The sequence below is a fragment of the Petaurus breviceps genome, unplaced genomic scaffold (assembly GCF_028583685.1).
Source record: "Petaurus breviceps papuanus isolate PSGF00001 unplaced genomic scaffold, PetGlider_PUasm1.0 90752, whole genome shotgun sequence".
Lineage (NCBI taxonomy): Eukaryota > Metazoa > Chordata > Mammalia > Diprotodontia > Petauridae > Petaurus > Petaurus breviceps.
The window spans coordinates 15,316,980-15,337,336 of record NW_027187336.1 but is presented as its reverse complement, the minus strand read 5'-3'; the positions used below and the strand labels follow the sequence as shown (position 1 = coordinate 15,337,336).

Sequence of the window (20,357 nt, the reverse complement as noted above, 5' to 3'; positions counted from 1 at the left end):
AAGTTGCCTTTCCTTGGCATTGCATTACATTACATTACATTACAGTCCCCTTTTGGGATTTTCTTGGCAAAGATACTGGAGTAACTTGTCATTTCCTTCTCCAGCTCATTTTACATATAAGGAAACCAAGGCAAACGGGGTTACGTGACTTGCCCAAGGTCACACATCTACTACGTTTCTGAGGCCTGGTTTGAACTCAGAAAGATGAGTCTTCCTGTCTCCAAGTCTGGCACTCTATTCATTGTGCCACCTACCTACCAAATTAGCTACCCACAAATACTTCATAATACTTGATCATCAAATCAGATACTTTGGTCCATATGGTTCATTCTTCATTTCCAATATAATTTAATGCCCTTGTTCTACAAACTAGCAATATCTCAGTTCTGATCTTTACTTCTAAGAATGATCTCTGATGAGCTTTCAGTCATACATCCCCAACTGCCTATTAGGAATTTAAAACGGATTGTCTTTATAGGTATCTCAATCTCATCATGTCCAAAACTGAGCTCATTTGTCTTTCCTACCCCTCTTTCAAACCTCTCTATTTCTAATGAGGGCTTACCATCCTTGCATTCACCCATGTTCCCAATATTATCATCATCCTTGACTAACCACTTCTGCTCACCCTTCACATCGAATCACTTGTAAAATCTCAAGCTGCTAGCTTGACATTTCTTATATCTATCCCCTTCTGGCTATTTATATAACAATCATCCTATCACCTCTGTCCTGAGCCTCTGGCAAGTCTCTTTCTCCCTTCCACAAGTTTCTGCCCACTAAAATCCATCTTCCACACAGTAAGTAATTTTGTTAAAGCACAACCATGCCACTCACCTACACAAACACCACTGGCTCCTTATGACTTTGAGGATCAAATATAAACTCTGGCTTTTAAAATCCTTCACAACCTAGCCCCATATCTTTCCAACTTTGGTATTTATTATTCTCCTTAATGCATTCTGTGGTCAGTCTACTATGGCTTTCTTGCTGGTCCTTTTACACTGTATCTCCTGTCTCTCTGCCTTCGCACTAGCTATTCCTCATATCTACAATGCTGTCTTTTCTCAGCTCTACCTCTTAGAATCCCTTGTTTCCTTCAATGTAAAGCACTTCTTTCTCCATCAAGTCCCAGCTTCAAACCCCCCTCTTCTGTAAATACTAATATATATGCATATCATTTTGTCACAAGCTTCTTAAGAACAGAGGCTATAATAAATGCTTTTGAAATTTTATCTAAGGCAATTCATTAGGCTGAAATAAAAATAGATAACAACTGCAAAAACATTTCTATTCTTATAAATTCTTTTGGTTTTTTTTGCCTTTTGGAGGGCAATTGCGGTTAAGTAACTTGCCCAAGGTTACACAGCTACTTTTTTTGTGTGGATGTTAACTGTCTGAGACCGCAACCAAACTGGGGTCCTCCTGACTCTGGGGCTGGCGTTTTCCTCACTGTGCCACCTAGCCGCCCTATTCTTAAAAATGCGTTTCTACCAGTAAATTGGGAAGAGGTGGAGAGTTTTCAGTCTTTCAGTTAAAAAAGAATATTTTATTTAGGAATTAAATATGTAAGATGAAGTGTTAATATATTGCCCCTCAGTCTTCGTACCCCTAAATTTCTTTAGGAAAAAAAATATTCAAAAGTAAAAAAAAAAATTTAAGGTAAAGCTAGCTACAACACAACATGACTATAATATCCATATATACTAAGGGTACATTATTATCTTAAATGAAAGAGTAAGATAGATTTCCAAATCTAAAGGACACTGACATTTCATAAGAGAAATAGTCAAAATAGTCACAAGCCTTCTTGGTTTCAGGGTTTCTTTTAACTGACTCAAAGTGAAAAGAAAGAGCACTGGCCTTCAAGTAATTCGGAAATCTGGTTATATCTTTGTGACTCTTAGGTCACTGAACTTCCTTTGAGTCTAAGTTTCTTCTGCTACCAAAAAAATCTAAACAAATAAATAAAAATATCAACACCAGTCCTGACAACCTTAGAGGGCTAAGACAAAGGAAGGATTAAATGAAATGACAAATACGAGAGTATTCTAAAAAACGCATTATCAGTATACAAATATGAAGTATTTTATTACTGTTAATATGGATGTTAGTCATTCTGATCAGGCCTCAAAGGACTATAAAGTAGCTGGTTGTAATATCTATTTGTTCCTCTAGATTAAGAACAATAAACTCAATGCTTTGATTATTCAAAAGATTCCTAATAGAGCAGTTACAGCATATCTGAAGGTTCAGAAGTTGGGATACTTCTCTCCACATAGTAAGGAACTAAACGTTAAGTTTCTTTAAAGACAAAATTTTATGAACCTATGTTACACATAATAGAGGTTAATAAGTTAAGAACTATAAATTGTACTTTCATAAAGTATTTTTCTTTTCCCACAAAATTTTTATATCTATGCTTTTTCTGGAAATTGTGTATTTTTAACAACCACTTAAAAATCATTATTACTCAAGTATTAGTTATTTTAGGTGAATCATTTTTAAGGACTATCAACAGGTAATAAACATGGGACACAAGTACATAACACTGAAATGGAAGGAAATAAGTCAGAGTAGGACAACAAAATAAACTAATTGATAAGATGGGGGAAATGAAGTCAAAGTCAATATTAAAGACAAGATATTTGAATTTTGTTGTTGTTCACTGGGTGGTATTAGGATATATTTGTGTGTATTAAGAAATGTTATTAAAGACTTATGTGTACACACCCTTAAACACTAAGTAAAATAAGAACAAAAATTAGTTTAGTCCCCAATTTTTTCTTCTATTCATTTCATAAAGCAAAATAGGAACATGTCTCTAAAAATTAACTAAGCCAGAGACAGAGAATTAGGTTTTGTTTTGGTTTGGTTTGGTTTTTGGAGGGCAATTGGGGTTAAGTGACTTGCCCAAGGTCACATGGCTAGTTTTTGTGTTAAGTGTCTGAAGCCAGATTTGAACTCAGGTCCTCCTGACTCCAGGGCCAGTGCTCTATTCACTGCGCCACCTAGCCGCCCCAAGAGACAAAAAATTAGGTTTGTGGTAGTGCGAGTTTGTGTGTTAAAATTTTAAACATTTCCTTACATAATTTTGATGAGGACCAAAATATGTCATTTATACATAAAGTGAACTATTAGTGAACTTTTTCTTAGGTATCATCCATAAAAAGTATTAACATTCTGACAAAGATATAAGGGATTTAAAAGAAAATAAGTTTAAGCTAAGGCTTTACTTGGTATCATTTTTCTGAAAATGAAATTAAATATGCATTTTATACCGAAATTAACTAGACTACACCCAAGAAGACTTAAAAATACACTGTACTAAGTACCCCATTTTCACTGTGTGCCACTAATCAAAAAGTCATTTGACCCTATTCTATTTTTTCTAATATAGTTATCTACTGTTATTACCTGTTGGAAAGTTTCACTAATATTAAAATGTAATGCCTGTGCAAGCTTATTCACGGCCAGTAAAGTAATAAATTTGTCTGATTCTTTTGGAAAGCAATATTGAACCATATAATAAGTTATACAATTGTTCATACCCTTTAATGTAAGAATTGCACCACTAAAAACCCTTCAAGGATATTACTAACAGGAAAAAAAAATCTGTAAAAAAATATATTCCTAGAATCACTACTTATATTAGCAAAAAGTCAGAAAAATACTATGTATCCATTGAATGGAAAATGGTTGAAGAAACTGTGACAAACAAAAGGAATGAGTGTCATTTCACTTCAAGGATTTCAAAGAAACATTGATATTTAGACTGACAAAGGTGAAGAATGAAGACTCAAAATAATATACACACTTACAACCATGTAAATGAAAACAATATAAACAGTAACAAACCTCAAGTTAAATACAACAGATAACATGGACTAATACTTTATAGGACAAAAATCCGAATTCTGGTTAAGTCACAATCACTCTTTTGTGCTGTTTTGTTTAAATATTTACAGGAAATAAACTTTCATTTAGATTATGTGTTCATGTTTTATTAAAACGTCATTTATCATAGATGAGACTACGGTATAATGGTTTCGTAAATTATCCAATGTAACAAAACTGCAAAGTTCCAATAATGTAAAGCATAATATTTTATAAGTTATTATTAGAATATGGATAGATAAATGCTTGAATAAGTTTAAACTGTTCTTATACTTTACCAAGAAATTTTTCATTAAACCTTGATACATTCCTGAAATTGGTACATGACCTAACAATTGCTGACAAAGTTTAAAAGTCTGATTTTATACTGATACTCTATAGGATGAAACGTCTTCATTTTCCACTGTAATTCTCTAACACAGGCAATTAGTTGCATCCTATTTGAAATTGTTCAAATAACATTATAGTGAGAAAGTCTTTGGAAAATTGCTATATTTCTTCAAAAATTTTCTCTTGCAACTCCCCCCCTCCAAAAAAAAAAAATTGTGAAAGGAAAAAAAAACCCAGTAAGATAAAAGCTAAATTTCAATGGGAAAATCCTGTATACAATTTTTTTTTTCTGTATTTAGCTAAGAACCTTTAAATTCTAACAAAGAGCTATTGTGAGGTTGATAACCAATTCTTTAAAAAAAAAATCTCCTAATTACCATCTATTTGAAAGACAAGTATAAAATTTGAAAACAACAAATGTCATGTGTTCAAAGTAGTACTGGGAAAAATTAGGTAATTTTAAAAGCAATTTTAGACTCTACAGATAAGTACTTGTAAAGTATATTTATCGACATCACAAGAATATTCCAATGGTAGCCAAAAAAATTTTGAGTCTCCAGGTCTCTGAAACATAACCCAAACAAATACAAATACCAAACAATCAAATATTCCCAAATATTCATCATCCCTCTTATGTTTTCAAACACAGACTTTAAATAATGATGCACAAAGCAACAAGATTATACCTGTCTTCTATTAAATACAATGTACTTACAGTTTTCTATTGAGTACAATATTAAATGTGTAAAAAGGAAAAACAAAACAGTATTTTGCAAACATTAACTACTTGCCTACTTGAATGTCATTGAACATAACTCCCAATGCTTGAGACAAAAAAGAGACATAGATTAACTGAAACAGTCTCAAATATAAACTAGAACCATATTTTATTTTTAAAGAGTGGAATAAGAACTATGTAGCGCTGGGTTAAGCTAAAAAAAAATTAATTCTTTGCCCCTCTATACTAAGGAATTTTTTAATACAAGTTGCATCTGTCTTGGATTTGGTTACTGTTTTGCCTACAATATGGTCTTATAGCATGTACTCTCAAGACAGCATTGTACTGAAGTCCCACCCAATACATGGAGAAAATCCTTCCGACAATGACTATCTACAACTTGTAATTTTTGAGAACTGCCAAAAATCACAGTTCTCAATAACCCCTAGAGGTCCCTGAGAGATTTTCAGGAGATTCCCTAGGTCAAAACTTTTCATAATACTAAGATATTTTAGTTTCTACTAATAAGGTAAACATCAATAGACATAACCCACAAAAACAAGAACAGGGGATGGAGGTATAGTCTCAGTAACTTTTTGGTAGTGTAAAAGAGGTCTAGAGACTAAAAAGTTTTAGAACTGTTGGCCTAGAGAACTGAAGCTAAGGAACTTAACCACAATTCCACACCATGTGTCAGATCCACATCTTTTTTGACCCAAAAGCAGGACCCTCTATCTAATATACTAAAATGTTTACCAATACTGAGTCTTTTACTGGTAATATATAGGCCACTCTGAAATATTTAAGTAGGCATTAAGACTGAAGGGAGGAGATATGCTTATAATATAGTTTCAAAGAATTGAAATGTCTAAGAAACATGATTCCAGATAATAAGAAATTTTTTTTTAACCAAATGCTCTACTATAACAGGAAAATGCCATATTTGAGACAGTCTTCTAGTAGTGATAATGGGATATGCATGGATCCTCTGCCAATTTTCCACATCCTACCTTGTATTCACCCCCCCATCCAAAAAAAAAAAAACAACCCTGTTACAACAGAAAAACTTTAGATTTAAAGTCAGAGGGAGAGGATGTCACTGCATAGTATGATATAAAAAGTGCTTGATTTAGAGTCAAGAGACCTGAGTCAACCAAATCTTGGCTTAACCACTTACTACCTTGTATATTCCTCCTTAACTATAAAATGAAGAGGCTGGATAAAATGATCTCTAAGATCCTTCACTGTTCCAGCTCTAAAGCATGATTCTATCCCACACCAAGTCCACCTTGCTCTCTGAGTCTTGCAACTATATACCAAAGCAATTGCTCAGAACCTTCTCTAACTTGTACCTGTTTGTACAGCACAATTATGACTTTATCGTAATATCCTATTCTAGTACTTGATCATATCAATATATAATGTTAATCTATGTTGTCCTGGCCAAAGAATTAATCCCTAATGACCAAATTAGAATCATCTCCACAAGAAGATACATGAAGTAGGATTTTTGTGGAAACCAAAGAGAAGTGACATAAAGTTATTATCTTTAGAACACATAAAAGATTGGAAAAGTGAGCCATGAAAAGAGATGGCTAGCAAAATTGCTACTTTGGAACCCAGAAAATATTAAAAGACTTAGCTCAAGAAATGCCTTGCGGATATTGGGTAGATTAAGATTTTAGAGAACATGGATAAAAAATTCACAATGAGAGTAAGTACATGGAGATATGCATCCATGGAAAGAATATTCATATGAAATTAACCCCAGTATGAAATATATGATCTTAAGCTCCCATACATATATGTATGGATGTACACATACACACATATATAAATGGAGGGGCACATGCAAACATACTCATCTCTTCTTGTTCATATATCTTGCTTGCCTATGTGAAGAAGGAATTATGTCTCATATTTCTTTCTCTTGAGACCTATTTTGGCTAGCATGGTACTAGGTATATAAAGAAGGCACTCAAAAATTACTTTTAAGTGACCCATGCATATACCCATGTCTGCTATTCTGTGCAAACTACAGTATTTCAAAGGGCATGGTTAAGGAACAAAGCAAAGTTAATTGGTCTACACCGATTAACAAGAATATTAAATATTAAGTATCTATTATGTGCCAAATAATATGTGCAAGTGTCCTCTTGAGGTAAGAGCCCACAAATTTGACTATAACTAGATGGTACAGTGACAAGAGAGCTAACCAACTTTAGACAAATTTTTAGATAACAAAGTGTATTATGTAATTAAGTGCTATGTTAGTCTAGATATAAAAATAAATAGGAATCCGAGTAAATGCTGGGCATTTCTATCACATTCACAGTGCAGATTTTTGTGTATTTCACAATGAAAATGAGTAACAAGATTTCTAGATGAACTATTGTCATATAAAAGAAAGGACATAGTTATTTAAGAGACTGACATCAGCAGATTAAATTGAAATCCATGAACAAATTTCTGAAGGAAAGAATATGTAGTAATATTTTCTAAAATTATTAGGATTAAGAATTATATATAGTTTTCATCTTTATCCCTAGCATTATAGCAGAAAAGGTATGCCATTTTGTTAGTGTATATAATAGTATAATCTGCATGCAGTTCTTTTAATAATCATCTGACACCCCAAACCCTTAATCAAAATTAAAATTATCTCAATCAGTAATTCATTAATTTTCATGTAAAGACAATTTCTCAGTAGAAATATGGGTGAAAACTATAAACCCACTAAGAAAAAATAAGAGAAGAAAAAGAAGAATTGGTCTTTAGGACATTTCAAACATTGTAGAACTAGTGAATAAGTAGTTTCAACAAAAACAAGTCCCTGGAAGCTTTTTTAAAAATTATTTTAGAGTGTGTGTGTGTGTGTGTGTGTGTGTGCGTGTAGAAAAGGAGAGTTTTAATGACTATGAGTGTCTCACAGCTGTCTATAACAGCAATAAGTATATTAAAATGGTACCTGTCCTCAAGTAGCTTACATCTTGTTTAGAGGACAAGACTACAAGAGCAAAAGAGAAAAGTTATACAAGAGAGGAAATGTGTGTGTGTGTGTGTGTACACACACATATTAAAAAGTTATGGGATTCCACAATTTAACAGGTTGTGATCCAAAAACTTTTCTTCAAAATTGATCTATGTATCTCTGTGCAGTTTTCTGTAGAAACAATGTTCCTGTGTATGGGTTCTCAAGCCTGTTTAATCCGTAATGTATCTAAACTAACAAACAAAACTAAAAAAATTCACAGTATCTAACTAATGTGGAGGAATGTTTCGATGGAGAAACACATGTTCATTCCAATTTCAATGCCCATTCTCCAGCTGTGGCCACTAGATTAAGGCAAAGTGAAAAGGAAAACATTCCAAGTCATCAGCAACTCCCAAAGTCTATCTACATCTAAGAAGCCACCTCTCCAGGAGGATTACTTTCCTTGAGTTTTTGAATTGCATAACAAATGGCAGTTGCCCCCAAGAAGTACTGACGGACTCAGGGACTTTTTCATATTCTTAAATCTCAAGTTCACAAGTCAGGAACTTCCGGCCCTGGAAAATACACTTAGGAAAAAAGTATAGTACAGATAATAACTAGTGTGGTCAGTCAGAAAAGAAACAGTACAAAGCTAAAAGGAGCTAAGGAAAAGAGTGAGAATTAAAGGCCAATTACAATTTGAATAAGCAGAACAAAGGGAGAATGGCATTCCAGATAGAAGGATAAGCAAGAGCAAACACATGGTAGTTAAGTTCCAGTAGCAGTGTGGTTATTAGAGAGTGTTTTCAGTTTAGTAGAAAATAAGACTGGATAAGTTAACAAAAATCTCATCAATCTAAAGACACTGTCAGAAAGAATTCATCTTTTTAAAAACTGGAGGAATTTAAATTGCTCCAAAAGCCACTGTACCTAACCAAACCACGTCCTCAATGTATTGAGGTTCACTAGCGCAAAAAAAAAAAATGCTTTTTCTCCTCAAAAATATAAAAAGAGCAGATACATACGACTTTCTTTTAAAGGATTGTCTCCATACTTCTACTTAATAAAATGGTAATGTTGTGACCCTAATCTCTCCTATTTTTCTGCTCACTAAAAAGGTAATAATAGATGATTTCCAAAGTGAGTAAGGACTTCTGCATCAAAGCTCCATCTCTAAAGTCTGGTCTTTCCTAATTTTGATTTAGGGAGCTAAAACCTAGTATGTTCCATGAGTGGAATTACAGTGACATTAAAATGAGGCATAACTTTATCAAGAGTGGTGAAGAATGAAGAGAATGAGGACAAGGTACCCACCTCGATCTCTCCTTTAGTAAATTGGTGAAATTATCAGACACTAAAACCTAATCTCAGGCTTGGGGGCTGGGGGGAGGGAAGGGAAGAGGAAGCAACCTTTCAAAGCAGCCACTTCTTACTACTTAGTCGGTGGTGCATAAAAGAGTAAATTAAGTTACAGGGAAAAGGTCAGTGATAAGAGTAGGCTAAAGATATGAAAAGCTAGGCCCTAGGTTGTTTTTTTTTTGGGGGGGGGGTAATGGGAAGGGGAAAGAGAAAAGGGATTAGTCTACAAAGAAAGACTGAATAAATGACATGATCTGTGAATCGAGAGACCTTAAAACTCCCAACACTCCTGGCTTTATGCTGGGTTTCATCTTCCTATAAGGCCCTGTAATTAAGGTGCTAACTTGATGGGGTGCAATATGGGAAAGAGCAAACTGTGAAAGGGGGGGAGTGGTAAATTAGAGAAACCATTTTTTAAAATCTTACTCCCTTATCTGAGAGAATCAAAACTAGAAGAACCTTAAGGTATGTCCCACCCCCACCCTAGGGGTTGGCTGGGGGAAGTTCAGCGTTTTAGGGTTTGGGCGGGGAGTGAGGAGGAATAGATGGGGGAGACGAGGCAACCAGAGGCCTTTCCTTCCATCCACCCCTCAGTACAATCAAGGCCCCAGGAAGGGTTAGCATAACTGGGGAACGCCATGAATGGGAGCTGAGAGGAAAACCCAGACCTGGCCCAACAGGCGCCCAGGGCTGGCCTGAAACGGTGCAAAGGGGGCTGGGGGAGTGTGTATATGTGTGTGTCTGTTTTGACGGGGCTATAGATCCATTTCATTTGTGCGGGGTGACTGGCCTGGGTAAACAAGGCTGGCTGTGTGGGAGTGGGGTACTAGAATTGGTTCCTGGAAGGGGCAGTCAGGTCAGCATGGGGGGGGAGACGGGACAGGGGGCGGAGAGGAGCAGCCCCGGGCCCCGGACGCTGCCCCTTCCGCAGGGAGGCTATCAGGATCAGAGGAGAGAAAAGACTGGGGGGGGGAATGGGGGAGCAGATCCAGGACGCGGGGGGGCGGATTCCGGCATGGGGGGAAGCAGCCAGGTAGCACTGGCTGGACGCCCGGGCCTCGCCAGGGCCTGGGGGACCTACCGGGCTCGGCAGCGGGGGGTGGCAGGGCGTCCCGGCGGCGGCTCCTCTCATGCTGAGGCGGCGGCGGCGGAGACGGCCTGAAGAGCGGGAGGAGGCGGCGGCGGCGGAGGAGGAGGTGACGGCGGGGAGTCCCGGCGGCGGCCGCCAACGCCGTACTGCATCTCTCCTTCCCTCCCCACCCGCTTCCTCGTCCCCCGTCTCCGGCTTTCTAAACTTCTTCCCCGGGATAAACAAACCCGCCGCCAGGGGCGGCCGCCTCAGACTCTCCCCCCCCCCCCCCCCACCCGCCCCCGGCTCCTCCTCACACAGACTCCCCCACCCCGCGGCTGCCGCCGCTGCCGCCGCTGCTGCTGCTGCTCGGGCTCGGACTCCAGCTCCCGGGCTCCAGCTCCCGGGCTCCGGCTTCCTAGTTGCGACGAAAGCCCCGGCCAGCTTCGGCGCATGCGCCGTGCCGCCAGCTCCGTGGGGTTCAACCTCTAGTTCCTTCCCCTCCACTCCGGCCCGCCGGAGGCTTCCGAGCGTGCGTAGGAATCCGTGTCTCCGGGTTTTAGAAGCTGCAGCGTCGGGAGTGGGAGGAGGGGAGGAGTAAAGGGAGGGGAAGAAACTGAGGTCCTGGGGCTAAAAAAGCAGCCTTCCCTTCTCCAGTCGCACCTCCAGTTGTGCAGGGGAGAAGGGGATCGGGAGAGGGCATCGGTAGCACTGTAGAGACCAACGCAACAAGAGCCCATCCATCCCTTTCCAGAAACCATGCTGTCTAAAGATACAATGATTCCCCCGGCCCAGGGGAAACACATTTAATGTGTTTGTTACGTGAGTTCCCTCCTATTTTGTTTCTTTTCCTTTACCAATGTATCCAGTGTTGGGTAGATGCTTGTTATCCGAGGTCCGGGCTGACTGCTGTAAGAGAAGCACCCAAAAGTCTGAGACTAGATCTGGGTGTGAATTGCTTGTCTTTGCATCTAGCAGAATGTCACTCAAGTCTCTCTCTGTCTCTGTCTGTCTCTGTGTCTCTGTCTCTGTCTCTGTCTCTGTCTCTCTCTGTGTCTGTCTCTGTGTGTCTCTCTCTCCATATATCTATATATAAATATATTTTTTCCCCTCCACAGTAAATGTGCTCAACGCTATGCCATTAAGCTCTTGGAATATAGATGTGAAAAGGACCTGAGAGATGCACTAAGATGTCTAGATTAAGGAGGAAACAAAGGCCCACGAGAATTTAAATAACTTGGTCATGGAGGTAGTAAGGGACACAAGTAGGTTTTGAACCCAGGTCTTCTGATTCCAAATCCGGTGGGTTGTTTGGGGGTTTTTGTTTTGTTTTGTTTTCCCAGTGAAAGGGGAGAAAAAGGGTAAGATGACAGCCTCTCTAGGGTCTTCTAGAGAAGGCAAGATAGATGTAATCATGAGTTAAGAGAAAAATATGGAAAAATAATATACCTTAAAGGTGCAAATGTTTTTTTGGTCTCTGTACTAGTAGCCCTGTGCTACCAATCAAAATACCAATAAATATTTGAAGCTCTAGGCTCCTCTGGATCCCTTTCTCCAGACTATTGTAATGCAAACAAGACTAAAAAAAGCTCACATTTTCAGTCAACTTTATGTTAACAAAGCACATTCTTTACCACAACCCAGTGAAAAAGGTGGTACAAATTGTTCCTTCAAAGCACCAAATGGTGTGAGTATTCCCTCTAGCAACACTGATTGGGAATCCCTTTACAATTTAGTAACCCCTCTTAAAAGACTGAAGGCTGAAAATGTAGAAGCACTCCATAGGCAACTTGGTGATGAGCCTTTCCAAATTTAGCTAAGCTTTTATTCAGACAAGAGATCCATCCATCACCAGGCCCAAATTTGGAGCCATTCCAGCTTGGTATGATCTGTCAGAACTTGGACTCTACCTGCAGAGGCTTCAAGAATCTGGAGACACCTTCATGTCACAATGAGGCATCAGAGTAGAACTTTAGGTGAAAGTACACAAGTATATCACTGACCTTAATTTACTACCTAGACAGGATTACAACTTCTCTGGGTCTCAGTTTTTTTCATCTGTAAGGTTGAACTAGAGGGTCTCTAAAGATCTCTAAGCCTGCTTACTTAGGGAGTCTCCAAGACTGCTTCCAGAAGTAGACTTATGGTTCTATGAAATGACATCTACTAGCTAACAACCAAGCAACTTGAATTGTATATGTAATTCTTTTCTAATAATAGGATCATAGCATATGTATATTATTCCTGTTATACAAATGCAAAAACAAAGAGTAGCAAATTAGCCACATTTACACAAACTAGGAAGGGTTTTAATCAGAATTAGATCAGAAGGCAGATTTCAAGCCCATGGATTATCAATTATACCACACTGCCACTAGAAGTTGACCGAACCACAAGTTTTCATAAAAGCCTTAGAGTTAGAAGTGCCTTTGGAGGTCATCTAGTCCAATCTGTACTGATGATATCCTCTACAATATCTTCAAGGGATCATCCAAGCTGTATTTGAAGACTTGTGGGAGAACCCCAATACTTCTCATAGTAGCCCATTATATTAGGTCATCTAGTTCCAGGAAGAGATCTGTCTTTGATTTGATAGTCCTTAAAATACTTGAAAACTACTAACATGTACCTGACTTCCTTGTCTTTTTCTAGAACAAAAACACCCCAAAGCCTACATTTAATGACCTGAGTTTGGAATGAATGACCTCTATGCACTTTCAGGGCAAGTTGTCACAATCAATGGAACATTCAGAGGACATGAGTTCCAATCCTGCCTTAGACACTTGCTGGATAGGTGACAATGGGCAAATAACAGTCTCCCAATCTTTTGCAGGTGGAGAAATTCACCTTTGAAATAGAGATAATAATATTTATTATGATGATGATAATATATTATTATATATTATAATTATTATATAATTAATAGCAACCAACCTAATTCACAAACCCTTTGAAAGAAAAGTACTTTGGTTTGGGGTTTGTTTGCTTTCTTCTGTAGATAGGATTTTATTTTTTTCAAGTTATACATAAAGACAATTTTTAACTTTCATGTTTTATATAAAATTTTGAGTTCCAAATTTTCCACCTCCATTCCCCCACTAAAATGGTAATCAGTTTTATATAGGTTATATATGTGTACTCATGTAAAACATATCTAAACCATGTTTTGAAAGAAGAAACAGAACAAAAGGAAAAAAAATGAAAAAATAAAGTGAACACAGGATGTTTCAATCTGTATTCAGACTCTATTAGTTCATTAAAAGTACTTTGTAAACTTTAAAACAACCAAAACTATAAAGGTGACTTGTGGTTGCTTACTACCTGCATGCTTTGAGAAAAGTCAGTAAACTTTCTCTGAACCTCAGTTTCCTCAACTGTAAAGTGTGGATAGAGGCTGAATAAAATAAATTCTGAGGTACTTCTCTGGATGATCTCTAACTTATCAAATAATAATAGCGAACATTTATGTAGCACCTAATTGTTTCCAGGCATTGTGCTAGCTGCTTTATAGATATTAGCACATTTGATCCTCAAAACAACTCAAGAGGTAAATGCAATTATTATTTCCACTTTACATTTGGGGAAACTGAGACAAGCAGTGTTCAAGTGACTTGGTCAAGGTGGAGGAAGTAAGTGTCTGATGCTGAATTTGTATGCAGTTCTTCCTGACCCTAGGCTCTATCCACTTCATCATCCAGTTGCTTCAATATTCTTTCTAAGATCTATCATCCAGAACTGAACATAATACTCCACTCATATTCTAACCGAGGCAGAGACAAGAGTCATCACTCCCTTGCTTTGAACATTTTGTCAATAAGCATATATTAAGTACTTAGTATGTGTCAGGCACTATGCTAAGTGCTGGAGAAAAAAAAAGTAAAAATAAAAATCCATAATCCTTTCTTTCAAGGAGGGCACAGTTTAATGGTGAAGCCTAAGAGTCAATTGGCTTTCTTTGACTATCAGATTACTCTGTTGATTCACATCGAGCTTTTAGTTTGTTCAGAACTACAATACTTTTTCAAATGTACTGTTTTCTAGCAAAGTGCCCTCTGTCATACAAATGGAAGTTCATTTTTTGAAACCCAACTGCTCATTTATACCTATCAAACTTCAATTTTTATTATATTCAAATCAATGCTGTAGCCTATCAAAATCTTTTGGGATCCTGACTGTCATTCAGAGTATTAAATATCCTTCTTTTGTTTCTTCTGAAATTATAATAAGCATGTTTTTATCCAAATTACTGACAAAAATGTTAAACATCATAGTACCAAGGACAGTTCCCTGGGGTATTCCATTAGGAACCTCCCTCCATCCAAATTAATTTAGATTCGTTAATTGGCATTATTGCCCAATCCTTTGATGTTATTCAACCAGTTCAACCTATTGCCTAATACTATTGATTTTACCTTTGTTAACATCTCAGGCATATCTCCCCCCCATCCCCCATCCCTCCCCTCTGACAGTGTCCCCAGCTTATGTGCAAACCTTCATCTCTTTACTGAACTATTTACAATAGTACTGGTTGGTCTTCCTGCCTTAATTATCTCCCCACTCCAGTCTTTCCTAAACTCAGCTACCAAATTAAACTTCCTAAATAAAGCATAGAATATGTGTGTGTGTGTGTGTGTGTGTGTGTGTGAATATACATAGTCTAGTAACACTGTCAGAAAAGTAAATGAAACTGGTTTGATGTAACCTCTTCTTGATGAAGACTAAAGATATAACAGACCATTTATTAACCATCTTTTCCTTTTCTAATGGTTTACTTTGTAATGTTATAAGTTATCCATTATAACATTCTGGGATTTTTCCAAGAATCATAATCAAACTCACTGTTCTCTAGTTAGTAGGTACTAATCTCTTCCCTTTTTGAAAATTAAGGCCTTCTTCAATCCTGAAAGACTTCAACCATTCTCTATGAATTTTCAAAGATTACTAACAGTGTTAAGTAATGACATATTTCAGTACCCTGGAAGGCACCTCATGACTTTAACTAACTAAAACAGCCAAATGTTCTCTTCTTATCTCCTTAATTATCTTATGTTTAAACCCCATATTAGCCATTTTGCTATGTATTTATCATTTCAACAATAATTGTGCTTTGGCAGGCAAAACAAAAGAGAAATAATAGTTCTGCCTTCTCTCCATCATCAGATATAAAATGAGATTATGTATGTAAAACATTTTTCAAATCTTAAAGTGCTACTGATAATTATCATAATCCCACATGTTTGGAGCAATAGCCCATTCCTTTTTTTCTTTTTGCCCTTTTTATTTTCCCAATATATAACCAAAGAACAATAACAAAATTTCTTTCTAGTGTCCCTCAAATTCTTCACTCTCAACTCATTCTGAGATTTATCATTCCTGACACTTTACATATATGTGTTTGTATATGTGTGCATGTATGTATATATGTATATGTCAGTCAGTGAGCTCCCTGTGCATCCACATTGATCTCTTTAGACATCATGTCTTCTCCATCAGAATTGTTTCTGCTTATGTCTTCAGGATTTCAAAGTTGAGAGCTTCCCCTCCTTTGTGGGCTAAGCTCCATGTAAGGATGTTTGACCATCCAGTTCCACCTATCCCTTCCATAAACACCTCAAAATCTGTTTTCCTATATCTAGGGTACATGCTAAACTATGTCCCTGTTTCCCCTGGCCTCTCAAACATGAATTGTAAATTTAAATGATCACTTCCTCCCAATACTCCCATAATTTATATTTCATAAAATAGTTTAACTCTTTGTTGGTTATTATAAGTTCTAGAATTTCAGTTCCCTTTGTCACTTTCTCTACCTAAAATTCTTAACAGTCCTGATTTTGACATTACTCTAATATCATTCCCTCTACCACAAATAAGAAGAAAGTTCTCATATACACCAAAATATTTAGAGTGGCACCTTTTGTGAAAGCAAAGAATTAAAAGTGAAGTATATACACAGTGATCAGGGAATGATTAAATAATTTATGGTATATAAATATGTGATATTACTGTGATATAGGAAATTTAAAATGTGATGAATATAGAAAATGGAAAAATTTTACATGAACAAAATACAAAATAAAGTAAGCAGAACCAAGAAAATATGCACACTACAACAATGTAAATTGAAAGAACCATAAAACAAAAATGAATGTTGCAAAATTACAAAGAATCAGTTGGCTATGAAGAAGAGATCATGAAAAATAACCCCACCTTTGCAAAGGTTTGGGGGTCCATGTAGTATATTGTACATATTTTCAGGCTTTTTTAATGAACTGTTCATTTGTTTTTCCCCATTATTCTCATTTTTATGTCTAAGAAATATTTGTTATACTCTATGGCAAGAGCAGGGGGTGGGGGTGGGGGAGATTGTAGACATCCTCTCTGGGAGGGTTACTGGGGGAAATTATGGTGGTATTAAAATCAAAATATAAAGGCTTTTGACCTATCCCCTCTTCTTTCAAATGCTTACTTCCCTTTACTATCAAGGTGGTCTAGTGTAGAGATGTCAAACAGAAGGCCCATGTTGCCTGCAACACTCCCAGTGTGGGGTCAAACCAGATTAAAAGGTAATTGAGAAATATGTAACAAAATAAATAAAAAATATATAAATAATATTAGCATTTGGTTTTCTAACTCAATATGTGGATGTAACGATCATTATATATGGTGTAGTGACCCCCTTTTTATTTGAGTTTGACACCATTGGTCTAGAGTATTTTGGCATGACAATATTGTTTCTGTTTCTTCCTCCACTAATCTTTAATAAAATGTTCTTCTATCTAGCCTATTCTTTTTAAATAAGATATCACTAAAGGACCAGCTTCTAGTAATGGGTCCCATCTCACTGTCTCAGTGATGTCTATGAGGTTAATTTGCCTCTTTCTTCTATGAATTAGAACTGGAAAAGATCTTAGAAATCATTTAATACATAATTTATTTATTTTACTGATGATGAAATTAAAGAAATTAAATTATTTACCCAAAATCACAAAAATGGTAAGTTGTAGAACTCAGATTCAAAACACCGGACTCTAAAGCAATAATTTTTCCATTGTGCCACACTATATTGGTCTATATATCTATCACTCTCAATTGTCTCATAGTTTTATAGGTTGCCTGGACAGAATTAAAAGGGACCTTAGACTTCATCTGATCAAACCTTTACACATAGGTGAGAAAAATGAGGCCCAGTAATAATATATCTTGTATATGTAAAATACATGCCATCATTATACAATCAATATTATTCTGATTTTGTGTCCATTTTATGCTTACTAGCCTACAACATAAGCTCCTTGAGGACAGGGACAATGTGACATTTTCATTTCATTACCTAAGTATACTATGTACACTCTAGGTGCTCAATGAATATTAATAAATTAAAAAACTGAATGATAGAGAAAGTAGTTCAAATAGACTACTAAAGTCAACTACTAGTTATTTAGCAGCTAATTATCTCATTTCTGGATTATGCTGGCACTATTGGCACCTTCACTCAAACTTTCTCCCTATATTTACATAAAGATTAGCCTTTGGTTTGCTACTCTAGTTTCTGCTTGTCTATAGCCTGTCATCCATGGTAGTCCAGCTACCTTTAATTTATTGACTATGTGATGTCTTTTCTCAAAAACATAAACCCCCAAATTGCTAAATTTTCAAATAGGTTTCCTCATTTCTACCTTTGTGTTGAATTTGTTTCTCAGCATTTCCAAAGGCATGTTACTTCATTTAATGCTATGGTTCAGTGTACATACAAGAAAAGCCAGTATGGGATAGAACAGGAGTCAATGATTCTTTTTCTGGGGTATAAAGAATTTGAACCTGGGAAAAATTGCCAGAATGAGCAAATATTTAAGCTCCAGGTGAGTTTGGTGAAAGGTTAAGAGTTTTAGGCTCCTACTACCACTTTTACGCCACATTCTACTCTCAAACACCCTGATTTAATCTAAAGGATATGAGAGATACAGTTTCTAGTGATGTTAATTGGCAAAGAATCTGTGTCTGTATTTAATCTGGCAACCAGTAAACATTTATTAACTATTAAGTATCTAGTGCTGTGCTAAGTGGTAAGAGAAAACACAAAGAACATAAGAAGAGAGCTATTGATCTAGTTGGGGTAGTAAGATATACAATATTACCCTCAGATTGTAACACAGTGATTTAACCAGGCATCTGAAGCAGCTAACATTTTACCAGCATTGATGATGAAATATAACCCCCTCGTACCAGAGGCCCTTCTAGCATAAGAGACTGAGTTACTTTTTTTTTTATGTCATACTCCTTTTGACTAGAAGGTTCAACTGGAAAACTTGAAAACACAGGATACTGATGACATAGTGCTCCAAGCTTATGTATATTCCCAACTTAAATCACAAAAGCCCCTTTAACTTTTTTTTTTTTAAAGATCCTTGAATATTTTGTATGGCAACAGTACCCTTAGCTCCCATGTTTTGTTTTGTTTTTCTGAGTTCCTCTGACACCAACCTGATACTTAATGACAGTTCTTCAAAGGCAGTCTTAAAGGCCGTTCTGTAGAGTGTTGATACCTTACCAAAACCCTGTTCCTTGTTTAAGAATTGCTGGGTCGCTGGCAGTGCTTGCCTTTCTCTGACGTGGTCCTCATTGGTGCTATTGACTTCTGTTCTCTCTGCCTGTGAGACAGCCTATGTCCAGATCCACTGCCTTCTCAACTCTTCCCAAAGAACAGCAGCTTCCAACATACTCTGAGTGTTATTAGAAATCAGGAAGTCCCCTCCTAATCTTACTTTCTTGAAAGAGATAGTAAGGAAGTTCTATATGCTGGGCTACTTCCACACTGCAATAAATATATCCAATTTTTACTTGAAAATCACCCCCACCATATATATAGGCCAAGATTGTCTCAGGGAACTGGGTAGTGGTGTTTTCTTCAAAGAATGACATCAGAACCACTCCCTTCTTTCACTGATCAAAGTATTTTGAACAGAGCAACTACTAAGTTTTGAATTAAACTGAATAATTAACAAAGCAAAGCCATAAATAAGTACCAAATTGGTGGTAAAGAAAATAATCATTGTAGAGCAGGGGTTATTTGTTGTTGTTCATCATTTCTGCCCATTTAACATTTTCTTAACAAAGATAGTAGAGTGGGTTGCCTATTTCATTCTCACCCTTCTCTAAACTGAGACAAACAAGATAAAGTGACTTTTCCAGGGTTATATAGACAATAAGTGTCTGAGACTGAATTTGAACTCAGGTCTTCCTGACTCCAGGCCTGGCTCTCTATCCACTGTGCTAACTAGCTGCCTCACATCTGGAGGACCATGAGACTTTTTCAACTGACTTACAGTTAAAATCTCCCATGTTTTGTCTCCCCCATTAAGAATGTGAGATCCTTGAAATTTGTCACTGTTTTACTTTTCTATTTATGTCTCCAAGCCTTAGCATGTACTTGGCATATAATGCACATAAAGAGGACATCAGGGAAATGATGACATGACTTGCAGTTGACTTTGATTTAAGTGAGGGAAGGCTGTGCAAGTCATCAGCCTCACTTTCCCCTCCAGAGCCATCTGGGTCCAGTGGCCAAGATGACTAGAGATGGCCCAGGATTTAGTGGGAGACCCTGACCCTTTTAGGCTAAGGCCTTTTCAGATTCTCACTTTGAGTGAGATAACAACTATTCAGTAAATAGGTCTCTTTATGAAGTGAGTCAAGAGATAGCGCTTTAATTAAAAAAAAAAAATCAAACTCAGAGGGCATGATCCTCAGGGTTTGTGGTCAAAAGAAAAACAGTTACTGTTGACTTTTGCCCTGAGGGAGGAGGGCCCAAAATATAGCCATTAAATGATGCTTGGGTAGGGACCTATTGTGGTCCAATCTATGAGCTCCAGAGTGAAATGGGTTTAAGGTTTGGTCTTTGATAAAAAGAAAGAAAGAAAGAAAGAAAGAAAGAAAGAAAGAAAGAAAGAAAGAAAGAAAGAAAGAAAGAAAGAAAGAAAGAAAGAAAGAAAGAAAGAAAGAAAGAAAGAAAG

The 20,357-nt window shown here is 36.9% G+C and overlaps 1 protein-coding gene and 1 long non-coding RNA gene across 4 annotated transcripts in view; one reads left to right on the top strand and one right to left on the bottom strand.

The window, feature by feature from the left end:
• The window catches only part of SPOPL (speckle type BTB/POZ protein like), a 94,519-nt gene extending 83,835 nt beyond the window's left edge, over positions 1-10,684 (bottom strand). Inside the window, exon 1 of one of the 2 annotated variants that reach the window (XM_069067861.1) lies at positions 10,665-10,684. The gene's annotated coding sequence lies outside the window, so the exon portion shown is untranslated. Of the gene's footprint in view, positions 1-10,359; positions 10,602-10,664 lie in introns of those variants that run through there. The other variant, XM_069067860.1, reaches the window with a different exon arrangement.
• Positions 10,685-10,948: 264 nt separating this feature from the next.
• Positions 10,949-20,357, top strand: part of LOC138146078 (uncharacterized) — an 82,338-nt gene continuing 72,929 nt past the window's right edge. Inside the window, exons 1-2 of one of the 2 annotated variants that reach the window (XR_011164381.1) lie at positions 10,949-11,169; positions 16,831-16,910. This is a non-coding gene — a long non-coding RNA (uncharacterized lncRNA). The remainder of the gene's footprint in view (positions 11,170-16,830; positions 16,911-20,357) is intronic. The other variant, XR_011164380.1, reaches the window with a different exon arrangement.